The following is a 9,759-nucleotide window of genomic DNA, read 5'->3' on the forward strand; positions in this document are numbered from 1 at the left end:
GATGAGCAACAATGAACTATAGAACAGTTGAAGTGGGTGGTAAAACAAAAAAAAAAAATCCATTTAACGCCGCAGACGTTCCCGCTTTTCCTGGACGCGCTACAAGGACGGCCTTGCGCCAGCCCGACCCAAGACTTCTAGGAATGTCGGAATCCGCTGCGCTTTCGGGACGGCGGGCTTCTCGAAAGCGGAGCCGGGCAAAACTTTGCGGTTAATGAGAAGCGGGAGGATTCGCAGCCGCAGTGACTCCGTCGTGAGTTTCTGGCCCATATCTTATAGATTCAAACCACACTCAAAACTGCAGAGTAACGACGCTTAGCATGAGCGATGTAATTCCCCAACGCTAAATATAAAACACACACGATAAAATGCCATGGCGTTTCCTCTGTCGAGTCAGTGGTAGGTGTCAGAGTAGGGCTTCAAAGAGAGATTAGACACCTTAAAGGTTTCAAGTTTGGGCTTCAAAGGAGGTTTGGTGTTTCGAGCCAAAATGAATAGAGTGTTTTTAGATACTGCAGCAACTGAATGGTTGGGGTTTTTGCATTTGACACCTGAACAATGCTGGAATCCTCCGTTGCCTTCCCGCTACCAGCTAACGATGGTGAGACGAGCCCCGAGGCAATCTGTCCTTGTCACTCGCATCGTAAACTCACCATCGTTCAGCCGTTAGCGAGCCGCTAACCTCATCGCCTGCCCGCCAAGCGCCGTATTCACAACACCCGACGTCGTACGCGGTCAGCCGCTAAAATATGTAATGAAGAACATTTGTTATTGTCAGTGTCTGCCCGTGAGTATCGCCATCTGTATTTTATTTTTATTTTTTTTTACAACACGCGTGCGCTCGCACTCCTCAGAGGTCCTATTTGATGACTGCCTTCTACAGCTTGTTATGAAAGACTCTTGGCTTTGTTTAAAAAAAAAACAAAAAAACGCATCAAGGGCCAGTTGCGGCCCTTGATGCGAAGAAGTAGCTAGCGAATAGCGATAGTGAACCAGCGAACAGCCCCTTGCCACTGCAGGTGAGGCTCCTTGTGGGATTGCCTCTTGAGAAAGCAGCGGGCTGAACTTCTCAAGATGATCCAGGGAAAGCTCTTGATCGCTATGGCAGTGGTGGAAATTATCACCGGATCGTCTCATCTGTGAAGTAGCGAGCATTCACTGTATTGTCCTCGCTAGTAGAATACAATATTGCTGTGACAACAAGAAGGTTCCACTGCTAAAATACACAGTGATGAATGGAAAGTGAATACTTCAAGCCTCCGTCCCTCTATCTGCCTGACCACATCAACGTGGAACTCCTGGAACATCTCTTATTAATTCATCCAGGATGAAAAGAGGAACAAAAAGGCCATAAATTACTGGAAATACCCCCCCCCCCAAAACCCCTCCTTACCTCCATCTCATTTGGATGTACAGATAGCAGAGATGGGGGCCAGAGTTTGACACCACTCATTTACAACTGCGAGCCTGGAATACATTACCTTGCCAGAACATCATCATAATGGAAGAGCATCCATCTCTTTCTCACATCCACACACAAGCAGCACAGTAATAAAGCTTATCAGCGGGTGACAGTGCGTCTGACTGGGCCGAGCCAAGTATCCAGCGGCTCTGCTTAACGGCACATAAATATGTACTTGTGCCTGCGCCGGCCGGACGACGTTTTTATAAGGCAAAGCTGACGGCTCGGCACTCAAACACCTGCTTGCTCACAAAACACACATGCGAGCTGTGAGGAATGCGATGTTTTTAAATAAATAAATAAATATAACATCTATTCAAACCACTCAGCTGTCATTACGCAGCCTTCTAAATTGTCTGTGTGTGTGCGTGTGTGTGTGTGTGCGTGTGTGTGTGTGTGTGTGTGTGTGTGTGTGTGTGTGTGTGTGTGTGTGTGTGTGTGTGTGGCCTCCCCTCAAATGGGAAACGTTTCTGTAATTTTTTTCCCCGGAGTTCTTATCTTCACAGTTGTAGTCTCACCACAATCGTGTGTGTGGTTTTCTTTCAAGTATATCGGGTAAAAAGTGTTGTCAAGACAGAAATATTACATGATGAAAGTTATATTTTCTTCTTGGAAAAAGTCCGAATATCACTCTCAAGAACAAAATGGATACTTTTTCTATAAGTGCAATATTTTTGAGGATTTGTTTTTTTTTTTTTTAGTGTGTTTGCATATAAGAATAGTTGTATTTTAAGAATCTTAGTCGTGCAAGGTTGAAGTTGTATTTTTTTCATTTCCGAGAAAAATGTCTAGAATTACTAGATTAAAGTTGCAGTTTTACAAAAATGTTTTTAATTTTATGAGAATAAAGTCACACGTTTTTTGGGGGTTCAAAAAAGTTTAAATATTGCTGATGGAAACAATAACAGTGTCCGTTCTCAAATGCTACTGCTGCTTTTTATTTATTTTTAAATATTAAAACCCCTCAGCTGTCATTACATACCCCACCAAATTCTCTGATAATCCATGCGTGCGTGCATGCGTTTGTGTGTGTGTGTGAGTGTGTGCGCGCGCGTGCACATTTGTCCCCCTCCCCCAAAAGTCAAACATTTCACTAATTTTTTCCAGACGTTAACTCTCATCTCCTCTTTTGCGCGTTATTCAGATGTGTTGACGTACACGTCGTAAGCTTGTTTTTCGCTAACCACCGCACCCTCAAAGTCCTCATTGTGTCCATATGGCAGCCCCGTGATGTCACGCCGCTCGGACCCCTAGGAGAAATTACGGGAGTTCTGTCTGGATGGGGCTATCCATGGGAACGACGATGAATGAATAGCAGTTGAGAATTTTAACAGTGCGGCGCGAAAAGAAAATCTCAGGTTTTCATTTTTCCACCCAAAAATCTGGTTCCTGATTTTTGATTGTTTTTTTGTGGTTCAGTTGATGCATGCACCAAGTCTGGTGCCAGCCCTTTCATGGTCATTTCTCAAGTTAACAAGCCAACTTCAATATAACATTTATGGCCTGGAAGCACCTACCTCGGGTCCAAATTTTCACTCCCTTGCAAAAAAAAACCTTTTTAACATGGTTGTAAGAGTGGTCAAAAAAACTCACCAAGTTGGCAGCACTGATATTTATTTCACTTTGACATAAAGTTCTTTAGAACCTACATGTTTCTAAAAGCTTATGTCCCAAACATGTTTCTAAACAATCCCGAAACAGTCCCCGAAAAAGTCTTCCCGAGACTTAGAGGAGGAGAGGAGAGGTAATCAAGGACTGCTTAGGGGGACGGAAAATGTGTGTTTTTGCAGCGTGACGCAATGACACCGCGCATTACGCCTGATTGACAAAGTGGATGGGAGTCCGTGGCATGCGAAAACAAAGTGGCACAGTTTGGATTGCTCGCCGCAAGAGAAATGCATAAGCGCTTTAAGTTAATGCTCCCGACCTTGTGTTTTTATTTCCAATGGCACGCAACGTGATTTCAGAGTGGCCAGAGTTTTTTTCAAAATACTCTCACAATAAAGACACAGAATTTTGTATTTTAAAGAAAACGTTGATGCTGCGTGCTACTAATTTGTCATTTGTTCGACAATAGGTGATGTCGTTGAATGGTCTGAATATGCGTCATTCATTGTAGATTCACAACATAAAAAAACCTAAGTAACCGACGATCCGTCACAAAGAGCCCAGTCTGTCTCCGTTATATTCTGCCAGGTTAGCACACGCGCTATTTGCTCTCATGTCAACCTGGCCAACATAAAAATGAAAACATTCTAGTGGGCTAGTAGCAATAAAACAATTACACCGTATTTTTTATTGCTTTATTTTTTAACACTCCATCTTGACAATGACCGAAGTATGCTTGACGAATTTGAACATTAGCTTGCCTACACAGAAACGGAAATGTTAGCTAGTGTGTACGATGATTACTAAATGAATGCATACATACATACATTTTCTTGGATGCTGATCATGCTACGTTTTAATTTTTTATTTTTTTTAATGTGCATTCCAGAGGATGATGTCGCTTCATCCGAACACGAGTGAGTCTCACTAGCGTAGCAGCAGCTCGTCATACCGCCGTGGGGCTTGAACCACAAGCTAGCTCAACTCATATCTCGCCAGGTGACAGCCAGTCTGGTGATAAGCCCGCAGTCAGACGACACCAATCCCTTGTCTGGTCCATGGCCTCTAATGCCACGCCCTCACATAAACACACACACAACACACACACACATACACAGTTACCTCAGCTGTCAATCTTCACAAGCGACTTAGCATCTCGCCTTTGAGGACATGGCGGACATTTTTGTCATTATTCACACCTTACTTTGATGCTGAAACAAACCCTATTTTTACCCACCAGGCTCGTCTTTTTCTACTGTTTGCATAATTTATTTTGACGCAGGCAGACTAAGAAAAAAAAATAACACAAATATTGAGAGAGCTGTACGTAGGCAGCATGGTGGATAAATGTTGAGCACATCTGTCTTTGACACCATCGGCTACTGTCCCCAGGCATCAGTTCAAGAACGAACGTAACAATAAGCATTGTTAGACAATGGAAAAAATGCGAAACATGGCAACCAAATGGCGAAATTGGCGACATACTTTTGAAAATTAGCTCCACTCCGTTCTCGGCCATGTTTTTAGTGCAAGCAGTGCACATGAACTACTGAAATGCACTTTGACCAACAGCAGCTGCTAAATAAAATCATTTAAACCAAATCGGTCTTGCCAAAAAGCTCCAAGTTCTCCATAAAATCGCTTCATCGCCCAGCACTATGTTGAGTATAACTTAGTTTGAAGAACTCTTGGTTCTTCCCAGTGTTTGTTACAGTAATATAGAACATATTGTGGCACTATTAAGACATTATGAAATGACATTGTGTGGCTGTCCTGCATGCCGAGTGGTGCCTTGTCTTTGTGTTTCTGCGCAGTCTGCTGAGTAGTCTTGCGGGAGCTGTAATGGTCGGAACACTGATGAAGCCCCTCCCCGTTCTTGCAAGCCTGCTCTAAACTGCTCTCCAGGGCCTTATGAGGGAATAAAAATCCTAATAAGAGTCTTCTCCATCCCAAAAGTTTCATCTCAAGCGTAATCCCGCCGTGCAGTGCAGGATTTGCATGGCTAATTTAGAGGCTGTATTCGTTTTAGCTTGGCTTTGTTCTGACACCAAAGGGCGGCCAAGCCCCTCCTTCACTGGCACCTCTGAACCCGAGGCTTATGGGGGCTAAACGAAACAGTTTTTTTTTTCTTTTTTGACTAAACCACTTTCTCGCACATCATCCTGCCTTAGTGACATCTTGTCTTTCCTCCTCCTCCCCCTGTATGCTCGCTCATAGCTTTTAGTGTGGCCAACATTTTTTTTTTTTTTATTGCTACGTATGGGTAGTGCAGCCCGCTGTATGTAGTTGAAATATTTTATAAAATTTTCACGATACCGTATTTCCAGTGTCGCATCAGTTACGCGTGCTATTTCTGTATTTAACACATACACAAGACACATTGTATTACTGGATGCAGGCTCGGTTAAAACAAACAAACAAAACAAAAACTGTAAGAAAACTTAATTTTTGAACACTCAAACTAACATCCTACTCACAATGGGAGTGAGGAGACCTGGACTGTCAGCAACGTTCCAAATTGTCCATCTGTCTCCAGTCTTGTGTTGTCATTGTAACGAGGACTTTATCTGACCGACTTTCTTACTATCACGTTGGCCCGTCCTCCCCCTCCTCCTTGTCCTCCGCTTTCTCCTGCATGCTATCTGCTGACCGTCCTTGACTGCGGTTCCCTCCTGCTGTAAACAAGCCCGGGGAGTCGCACTTTGGAATTCCTCAAACAACTTCGGTTTGATTTTTACAAGACAATTAAAACTGTGCTGTAAATCACAGGGAAGCTGCTTTGACCGCTTGTTTTTTACTTCTTCTTTTGCCGTAAACGACAGTGATAAATATTTTTGAGTGACGGCGCACTCTCTGGTTTCACAATGCTAAACAGACAAGTTCAGGGGTTCCACTTTAGTCCTGTAGGTGGCGGTAAAACCAAAGTCACGCGCACTCAAGCAACAAACTTTTTTTCTGGGCGATTACTGATCCGTTTCACTGTGACATTTTTTTGACTAACATACAAAAGAAAAAAAAAACGAAGTGGAGTTCTTTTCTTGGTCGTCCATACTAATTAATTAATATTAGATTTTGCATAATCAAGTTCATGACCTACCAACAACGTAAGCTAGCTAGTAGTTAGCTCTTTAACAGCGGTGGCAAATCCTGGTCCAGAAAGTTAAAAAAAAAAACGATGCAATCGGCAAATAGAGCAATTTGCTGCTTTACCTGTCGGTTGACTAGAAGCAGCTGCGGCTAAAGCCAAACTGTGGCAGTTTTTTTTTCCTTCTGGATCTGGATTTGCCATGTTTGCTATCTAACTACTTAACCAAGTGGTGTTTGTGTGCAAGCACATCAGCTACCGAACGAATGAAATAAACAACTAACAAATTTCAGAACTAAGTATTTTAATTACCAAGTTGTTGCCTAATCGCAAACTAACTAAGCTTGCTAACGAATTAAGCTTGCTAACTAACTCACTAACCCACAAACTCCACTCTAGCATTTCCATTATTTTGCTTCGTATGTGCTATTTGAACTTTCTGTCATCGATAAAAACTGCAAAAATTAGATACATCTGTCAGCATGGTGCAGTACAGTGGACTAAATGAACGACGAATGAATAAATCTCCTATAGCTACTCGATGTCTGTTAAAACTGTCACTTGAACGGAAGCGTTTGATTCATCAGGGAAGAAAAATCAATAGTGGAAATATTCGGCAGTGTCGCGGCATACCATTAATCTGTGGCGAGATTAAAATGTCACGCAACAGCGGCTGTTCGTCACATTGCTCTACGCGCCGGACAGTAATTGTATCCGCTTATCAATCAAGACGTGTGCCACCTTGTCGTTTGTCCATCGTAACACAACAATGTAAATTTATTGCAAGCACATGTTAATGTCGTATAAAAACATTGTGGTGTTTGTATAATCAGTAATCATTAATGAATTTACGATGTTTTAGGTTCATGTTGAAGAATAAGTTTGAAATGTTCTTAAAGTGTTTGGGCTTGATGGTGTGGGGCTTATGTCGGGTTAAAACAAGATATGGTCAAACATGCTCAAGGGCTACATTTTTAAAATGGCTTGGTCTAAAACCTCGCCACCAGTGAGCGTTCACGATGTAATTTTATTCACGATGAATGTCGTTTAGCGTTTATCATTTCAATGATATTGGAAACATTAGGCAAATTTATTTTGTTTTGTTTTTTAATGACACCCAGGCTACTCTGTGCCGTCAGTATTATGGTTAGTAAATTACGGGTGGATGCAACTTACTCTTGGCAGCCTTACAATTCTTCCCTTTGGCACCTCGCTTCCTCTGAGGAGTTACTTTCAGGAGGAGCAGATGTTATTGTGTGCAAGCTTGTTCTCTTAGAGAGCATCAAGGGCACTCGAGGGAATCATTTCGAATACTCAACAGAGCTCTGTGGTACCTGCGAAGAGGCCGCTCAGTGAGCGCCAACGTCAGAACTTTCGCACAACTTTCTAAGCCACCGCTTTTTTAAAGCGTCTTTTCTCGTGTGCGCTAATCCTTGTTTGGTTAGCGCGCGGCACTTTAAATTCTTTGTGAGTCAAAACGTGGGATTAGCAGCAGCGTAAAGCTCCCCAGGATTACAAAGTTTACTTTCGATTTAGCCATGAGTGGTGCTGGTCATCGAACAGAGACTTTATCGACGCTAATGAGGTTGTGGTTTTGATTTGTATTGGCATGGATGAGTTACATCGTAGCGGTTGATGTTAAGTTGCTTGGTTCAGTTTTGCCCAATCACTCTAACTAGCGAACTGAGCTTCATTTTTGCCATCATGCTTGATAATTATAAGAATAATAATAATACAATAATGTACTGACAAACACTGAATACCAAAACAACTGTACTCCGACGTGTCCAGCCGTATCTTGTCAATCACCTTCATCTTGCTTGTCCTTTTTGTTTTCCGGGCGAGAAGGGCATTTGGGGGAGAAGCGGAGCTAAAACCGGTCCCATCATTTAGCTTGAGCACGGGACAGACAAGCCATAAATCAAATCCTCTGACACGTTAATACGGGCTGCGTCTGGGCAAGGACAACTTACTCATCTTGTTTGGAGTTGCTAGAAATATGACCGACACTTGTGTGTCGTATGCAAACGTAGCAGGGCGCTCATCTCGACCGCGTTAACTTTTATTAGCGCAGGATTGCAGGGAGGAGGGGGGCGGGCTGCCATTAATAAAGGTAAGTGGCGGATTTTCATCAGACTGACTACGGCGCCAGTTTGGAAGAAGACAAAGTAGACGCGCTGTAATAAGGTCATCAAACGGCGGCGCAGCTGCTCTGCGTCTTGCAGCTGCCACTGCGTGAAATGTTTAGAAGCGACAATATTTGTCTCCGACAGGACATCCCACATTAGACAACCGCATGAGTGTTGCTTACCGTACTGGTTTGTTTATGTGTAGAGAACTAGTGGTTAGCATGTCTGACGCATAGTTTCAAGGTTCTCGGTTCAAATCTTGGCTCCGGCCTTTCTGTGCAGCGGCCATCCCCAATTACCAACGGGTCCAAATCCGGCTCAGCCAAGACCAGCCTCTGTTCCAACTCAGTGACACTTTTGTCATAACCAAGCTTACGAATGGATAAATTGTCACAAATAACTCAACGGGTCACCTCGCCCTCTAACCCCCGTGGTTGTAGCCGTGATATCGTGAGCAAACCACGTGATCATCACTGTCATTCGGACCATGGGAGTTAGTGCTAGCTTTAACTTATGTTTGCATTCATTAGTACTTCTCTTTCACCGACACCCTCGACGAGGACACAGTTTATCACTCCCACCGCCGTCTGTTTACTGAGGCAGTCTGCACGCGTTCCTCCCTTTTTTTTTTTTTTCGCCTTTCTGTGCTTTCCCACCAGAGCATGTGGCCAATTAAGGGCTTTAGATTGATTGAGAAATGCAAAGGAGTGGAACACATCCCAGAAAAGAATCACTAGAGCCTGGGATGGTTTCAGGGACAGATAAGGGGGAAAAAAATATTCTTATGTGAAGTGCAATTACTGGCCCCTTTTACATGGAGAGTCTGCAAAACGGAGACGTGTTAATATCAGGGGTTGATATGCCTTTCACTCAAAACTCGTCACAAACTGATGCAGTTGCAAGTACAGTATTTGAACTCTTGGGATGAACTCTTGCCTGCGTGTCTGCAGGAAATCATTAAAAAATATGATCCGGTGTTCACGTAATTCGCCACAAACACTATTTTCTTAAACGGACACCACACAGGCAATTACTGTACATGTTTCCATGTTTTGACAGAGCACGACTTGTGAACATCACTGTGCTGGGTAGGATAAGTATGTGAGCCTTTTGGATTTAATAAGTGGTTAAGCCTCTTTTGGCAGCAATAACTTCAACTGTAGTTGCAAAGCAGACCTGCACACTAGTTAAAAGGAATTTTGGATTCAGCATCCATTGATGATAGTAATGGAGTAGCAAAGCAGCCCCAAGACAAGATGCCGTTGTTGTTGAAAATGTCTGCGCATGAACACTAAATCGAGTGGAAGAAGTTTGTGGATTTTTGTCACCAAGTGGCCTGTCGTTATTTTATATGCTGAAACAACGTTGTCATCTGTGCATAAAGCTTCTCCAACACAAAATATAGCATTTTTTTACTAGGCTGCTGTTGCATAAACAATACGCTAGCGTGTTGACATAATCCAATTAAGTCTAAT

Source organism: Hippocampus comes, unplaced genomic scaffold (assembly GCF_001891065.2).
Source record: "Hippocampus comes isolate QL1 unplaced genomic scaffold, H_comes_QL1_v1.1 scaffold953, whole genome shotgun sequence".
NCBI lineage: Eukaryota > Metazoa > Chordata > Actinopteri > Syngnathiformes > Syngnathidae > Hippocampus > Hippocampus comes.